The sequence below is a fragment of the Erythranthe guttata genome, chromosome 14 (genome assembly GCF_056151865.1).
Source record: "Erythranthe guttata isolate IM_541 chromosome 14, IM_541, whole genome shotgun sequence".
Lineage (NCBI taxonomy): Eukaryota > Viridiplantae > Streptophyta > Magnoliopsida > Lamiales > Phrymaceae > Erythranthe > Erythranthe guttata.
In genome coordinates this window covers 14,170,962-14,177,867 of record NC_142546.1, presented here as the reverse complement: position 1 = coordinate 14,177,867, position 6,906 = coordinate 14,170,962, and the positions used below count along the sequence as shown (strand labels likewise).

At 34.4% G+C, this 6,906-nt stretch overlaps 1 long non-coding RNA gene and 1 pseudogene across 1 annotated transcript; both read right to left on the bottom strand.

The window, feature by feature from the left end:
• Positions 1–774: 774 nt before the first annotated feature.
• LOC105973870 (uncharacterized) lies at positions 775–2,569 on the bottom strand (annotated as a pseudogene).
• Positions 2,570–4,797: 2,228 nt separating this feature from the next.
• On the bottom strand, positions 4,798–5,969 carry LOC148765251 (uncharacterized). Its single transcript, XR_016029844.1, has 3 exons — positions 5,832–5,969; positions 5,017–5,097; positions 4,798–4,910 (listed from the first exon to the last, which is right to left on the bottom strand). It is a non-coding gene; the product is annotated as an uncharacterized LOC148765251 (long non-coding RNA).
• Positions 5,970–6,906: the final 937 nt, after the last annotated feature.

The window sequence follows — 6,906 nt, the reverse complement described above, 5'->3', positions numbered from 1 at the left end:
TTTCTATTTGCTGATTCGATTTGTTAACTTAATTGATTTGAATATTCCATGAATCAGGTGATAAGATCTTCAATTTCCTTTTTGCATATTTGTTTTGCTTGTGCTAATTGTGAGCCTTGTGCCGAATAATAGGTTTTTAGGTTAAAAGGCATTCTCTGTATCAAAGTTATCATTTATTTTTTATTTTTTTAATGAGATTCTAGATCTTTAAATATTAGGTTCCACTTAAGTTAAATAATTAGATTCTATTCTATGTTTTTTATGTTTTTAGGTTGAATTGCTCTATTCTTTGTTATACTGAAGCTAAACTGCATCTTTCACACGATTCATAGGTAGCCCTTGAAAATTTCTGATACGATTTTAAACATATGTGTTAGATCCACGAACCTAAAATGTTGATACTGCAAAATTACTATACATACCTATTTTTAAGAAGAAATTCTTCTGTGTGTGGATGCAACTGTATGTTAATCGATATTTGTCGGTCGACGATAACATGTAGTAACATATGCACGTGATTGCGTATTTCGATTTATATTTATTGGTTATGAGTTGATTTATAATATAAATATTTAAATTGAACCTGTTTTTTTTTCAACAGGTTTTGGTGTTTGAACACCTTCTATGCACTAAGCTTTTGCAGAGAGGACATGTTGTTTGTCAGTTCGAAACAGTTGCCGATTAGATTGAAGTTACTATCGTGTTGAAAAGTAGGATTTGAAGCCATAAATACAAACTATACTATATACTCTTATAGTCACATGTGGTCATATACATGTAGTCATATATAGTCATGTACATGTAGTCATATATAATCATATGTAGTCTTATACAAGGGGCATCTTTGGTTGGGGGTATTACAAGGGATGGGATGGGATATACCGATTTGTACAATGTTTGGTTTGGTTGATTTTACCATCCTTGACAACTGGGCCCACCAATTTAATCCCTCAATCGAATTATTGTTAGTCAAGCCAAAATTGGCTTGACTAGTTATCACATACTCAATCCCATATTGTGACCCATGTGAAATATCGAAAATATCCTTCCAAAATACCATAATTACGAAATTAATAATATATACACTAAATCTTCATCTTCCTCTTTGAAATCTCGATCTCCTGCAGGTTAGTATATGTAATAGCATCTCCTAGTATCCCCTTCGTCTGCATATTTACGAACACCCTTCGAGCACAGTCAATTCTTTGTTTTTTACACAGCCTCCGAATTATCGCCCGATATACCGTGACATCAGCACAGAGACCCTTTTGCACCAACTCGTCCCGCAATTTCAAGACACCCTCGTCATCGTTTAAAAAATCCACAAGCCATGAATATACGCAGTATCTCGGAGAAAATCCAGAGCCAATCATATCGAATAAAATCTCTTTCGCACTAATTACATCCCTCGACTTGCAGAATCCATGAATCAACGCCTTGTGAGTGAATTTGTCGGGTTTTAATCCAGCCCCCAACATCTTGTTCTTGATTTTCGAAGCGGATTTCATATCTCCGATATTGCACTACGCGTTGATTAATGTATTGCACGTGACATTATCGGCTTCGATTTTTCTTCAACTCATTTCATTCATCAGTTTATTCGCATCTTGTATCCGCTTCTCTTTGCATAATTTCCGTAAAATTGCATTGTAAGTCACCCCTCCTCCCAACGTACAACCCTTTCACCTCCATTATACCACGAAGCTCTAAAGCTTCTTTTATATCACCAACTCTGCAATACCCACGAGCAAAGTAGTATACGTCACATTGTTCGGAGAAACACGTGTAATAATATCGTTAAAAAGCCTCAAAGCCTCTCTCATTCTGCCTTCTCTACAATAACTATAAACGAGCGAATTATAAGTTATAATATCGGGACATACTCCCCCTCGTTCCATCCTATCTTAAACGGGTAAATCCTCGTAATGCATACCATTTTTGGCAGTATAGCGAAATCAATGTGTTGTACGTGAAAATATCCGGGTGTACGTTTTTCGACCCCATTTCACCGACACCAATTCATCAGCCTTCTCTACATCCCCCGACTTGGAACAAGCGTGCATCAAGACATTGTAGACATGTAAATTCGGAACAATCCCAACTCTCGTCATCTTATTGTAGACTTTCCACACATTATCGGCCAGCCTCTCTTTGACCAATGAATGAAGAAGCACGGTACAAGCGTGCAAATGGGTCTTATATCCACACAGGCGCATATGATCAAACACTTGGAGTGCATCTGGATTCTTCTTCAATTGACGTAAAATATCACCAGCCAGCTCAGAACATACGAATTCACACCCGAGTCACCGTCGCTGTTAACGAGGGCGTTCAATACAGTTGGAGACGATAAGAAATCTCTCCGCGCGATCTTTTTGAGCAAATTTTGAGCAGTTTTGAGGTGCCTCTGTTTTGTGAAGATGCATATCATCAACCAATAAAATTGCAACGAATGCTTGTACTGTGGAATCGTGTCAACCCATTTGAAGAATGACCATGAAATTGAAAACGAGTATGGAGAAAGATCCAACAATACTTGGTTCTTGACAATAAGGAGAGAATCGATTAATAATTAAAAAAATAAGAGGGAGAAGTCCTGGTAATAACGAGAGAGAATCAATTAATTAAAAAAAAGAATTATAAGGGCAAACCAGTAATTTACCTCAAAAATCCATATAAAACAGTGTTATCATCCAAACAAAACATGATATTGTTAATGCATTTATTATTAGTTTCTTCCCCATAACTCCAACCAAATAATGGATTACTCACTGTGAATCAACAATTTAGTCCCAGTATACCATATCCCATCCCTAGCTATCATTCCAAACCACCCAACCAAAGATGCCCAAGTAGTCATATATAGTCACATGTTGACATGTTGTCATATAGATGTAGTCATATATAGTCACATGTATTAATATATAGTCACATGTAGTCATGTACATGTAGTCGTATATAATCATATGTAGTCATATACAAGTAGTCATATATAGTCACATACTCACATGTAGTAATATATAGTTATATATTAGTTATGTGGTTTTTCCTGATGTATAGTGATGTTGGTGTTTTTCTAATTCTTTTGTTGGGTACTAATTGATTTATAATATCAAGTTCCAAATTGTGAATTTTGTAGATGTAGACGAAGTTTTTTTTTTTTTTTTTTATATATATAATGAACCCTCTACATAATCGTCCGACCGTAATTTTGGTGTAAAAAACAGTTCATGACTACATATAATTATACTAATATACTATAGTCATTTTTAGTCAATTTCTGTACAGGAAACTTATTGAGTAAATAATTGAAAAACTAATATAAGAAAAATAAAAAATAAAAATTAAAAAAATAATTAAAAAAAATAATTAAATAATTAAAAGAAAAGTAAAAGAAAATTAAAAAATAAAAAAATACAAAAAGGTATATATATATTAAAAAAATAATAAAATAAACATTAATATTTTTTTATAAAAAAAATCTGTAAAGGTGGTAAATGCAGGTCAAAAATGCTAAAATGCAGTTGATGGAAATGCTGACTGCAGTTGGTGGAATGCTGAATGCAGTTGGGTGGAAATTGAATATAAGGGCCCAATAGTACTTTTACCTCTCCAGGGGTTATCTCAAAGAAAGAATTTTAGGGGTGGACCTAGCCTTATATAAGTTCCTTATGAGGGGTGTATATCAAATGGGCCCATATATATATATATATATATATATATATATATATATATATATACTAGGTATGGAGCACCGCGCAAGGCGCGGTGCCCGTGTGTACTCGACATGTTGCACAGTTAAAAATAAATCGAGTGATGCTTCATATGAATTTGAATTTAATGTTGCCTAGGTAAACACATATCTGTTAAACCTATACAAGTGCATGGGATCATGACAAATTATTTGAATAGCACTGAATTTTACACAAAGGCAACATTGTATGCTAAAACACTATGCGCTACCATGGAAGGCATACAATTGACTTAAGACGATGCCTAACACACACTATCGGCGAAATATGAATGTCCGAATTTCTAGTAAGAATGTAATATTTCTAAACACATCCATCGTTGCATACCATGCACAGGCCTTTTCGTTTTAGGTTAGTCTCTTTTCGTCACTGTATATATGCATACAAGTGTCTACAACGCACAAGGGCCAAAGAAATTATAAACAACACGGGTCATATATGGGCCAAAGATATTATTAACACCTAGGGCTAAATCTGAGACAAATGTTGATTATGATTATTGTATTGCCGTTCCATCAGCAGCGAAGAAACTAACAATTAACAAATAGTTCGATTCAAGTTTCAAAAAGTTTTTTTGTGAATTGTAACCTGAATTCACCAAAAGCTTCTTTAATTGCCTAAGTATATGTGGTGTTGTGCTCGAACAGTTACCGTTGTTGTTAGAACCTATTTATGGCACATGCTGTAGTCTTTTGCATTGAAAAAAAAATAATTAAAAGTATTTTTGTTTGGCAATACATAAATCACTATACACTTCATTTACAATTGGTTATGTGGCTAAAATAAAAAAAAAAGTAGTTATCTTCATTATGCCATTACTTCAACAAATTAATAAATATGTGCTCATGTATCATATTATGCAATATGTAACAGCCGTCATTATTGTTTTTTTTTTTTTTTTCATTTCTTAATTCAAAAAGCTACAAGAGTAAAAAAAAATCCTCACCATTTTAAGCCACAGAGCCAAACAGTGCCGAGAGAGCCAAACGAGTAAGAAACAGACGGTCAACCAAATTTGTGAATCAACATAGGTGAAAATGCAAGACCGATTACAGAGCCAAGATACATACCATTGTTAGCTAGTGTTAAAGACCTACTTCTGTCCGATACAGGTACCCATTTCGACAGTAAATTATTCGTAGCAAGCATTGCAACACCCTGAAACAAACTAAAGAACTACTTGTCAAAAAAAAAAAAAAAAAATCAAGAATGGCATATTATTGATTTAATTTTATGAATTAAGAATTAATGGTACTGTTATGACCGACACCCATGAAAGCACGAACGACGAGTAAGTAGGTCAAACCGAATTTTGCTCCAACAGTGCCCATACGCCACCTGCAATCTGCAATCTGCAATCTGAACTCTCCATGCCATAAATATAATTATAAAACCTTGCTAATATATAGTAGTCTTAACCAATATATCAAACACATGGTGTGCACATGAAAATTCTTCTGCCATGTGAACAGCTTGCTGAAGTTAGATTTCAGTCCCAATTCATGTGTTCTTAAGGAATATCCCAAACCTAAAATTCTTCAAAGAAAAATGGTTCTTACCTTGTAAGAAATTATATCTATGTCTAAGAGAATTGAAACTTAAAACCTCAATAGGTTTTTGTGAAGGTGTTCAAATCAAATAATTCCAATTACAGCGTCTTCCAAATGCTAAAAGAAAAACACATTAATCAATTACATCGGCGTAAATATTATCAGATCATTTAAATATTATCACCCTACTCATTATACCACAACATACAACATTAACCATAAAATGTAGTTAATTTTTATTTTTTCTCAAATCACTAAAGAGCTATATTTTCAATTTCCTTTATAATTCAAACTAAGAAACAGTAGAGGCATACACATATTCATATCAAAACTTCAAAAGTTCCTCTCCAATCAAAATATCCAACATGCGTGGGAGAAAAAAAAAACTAAAATCTAAGTAGAAAAAATCCCCAGAATTGCTCAATCCGAAAATTAAAAAAGAAATCTTTTAGTGCTGATAGGAGGGGGAAAATGGCTGAAATATGATTTTAAGAAAACCAAAAAAAAAAAAAGAGAAATTTTAGCCAACCTCGGTCGATCGAAGTCCGAAATATGGAACGAAGCCTACGGAACCTACGCCACTATGTGTTTGGTTGAAAGGGGCAGCTCCGGCGAGCCTAGAAAAGACGGCGGCGGAAGGGAACAGTTGTAGGCCGGATGTGGACTGGTAATATATATATATATATATATATATATATTAGTCATTTGAAAGGAAAGAAAATAAAAGAAATAATTTCTTGGAAAAAAAACATTTATAAAACAAAGATATAAGTACCGTAGATGCACTGCTAATCATCCATTTACACACAAACACAAACAAACAAATTCAAATCGCCTTTGCAAACTACAATTCACTAATTCAGGACAAATTCTGATTTTACCAAAAAAAAAAAAGAAACGTGGAGTTTATTGCAAATACCACCCCTTGTAATTTTTAATTGTGAAATACTCCCAGTCAAAAGAAAACGTACACAAGCCTCCATGTATAAACTTTTTCGAAGCACATTGCACCCTTTGTTATTATAGACTTTGACTCAAGGTAAAATAACAGAAATACCATTGGGGATTATTATATCTATTATATATTACGTATATATTATTATTATTATTTATTATAGTTATCTTGTGTATTAGGTTACCTTGTGTAATAGGTTAGGGTTTCCTACATGTAATTATATATATGATTAATATACGTGAGAGACATAATTCTCTCTTTCTCCAACTTTATTTCTCTTATATGGTATCAGACACTAGGTTAACCTAGCCGTCACCACCCTCAGCCGTCGCACATCTTCTTCTCCATGGCCGACGACGCTTCTTCTCAGCCGTCGCACATCTTCTTCTCCATGGCCGACGACGCTTCTTCTCCCTCCACCGCCCCTCTCAATCATTTCCACCTCGCTCATGCCATCTCCAATATCAAATCTCTTATCCCGTTATTCTAGATTTGAAAAATCCCAACTATCAAAAGTGGAGCCACTTTTTCACAATTACTGTCAGTCAGTTCTGCCTCTCCGATCTTCTCCATGGAAAACCCCGACCGGATTCAATTTCCGCCGATGAATGGCAACGCGCCAACTATCTCCTCCAATCTTGGATCTACG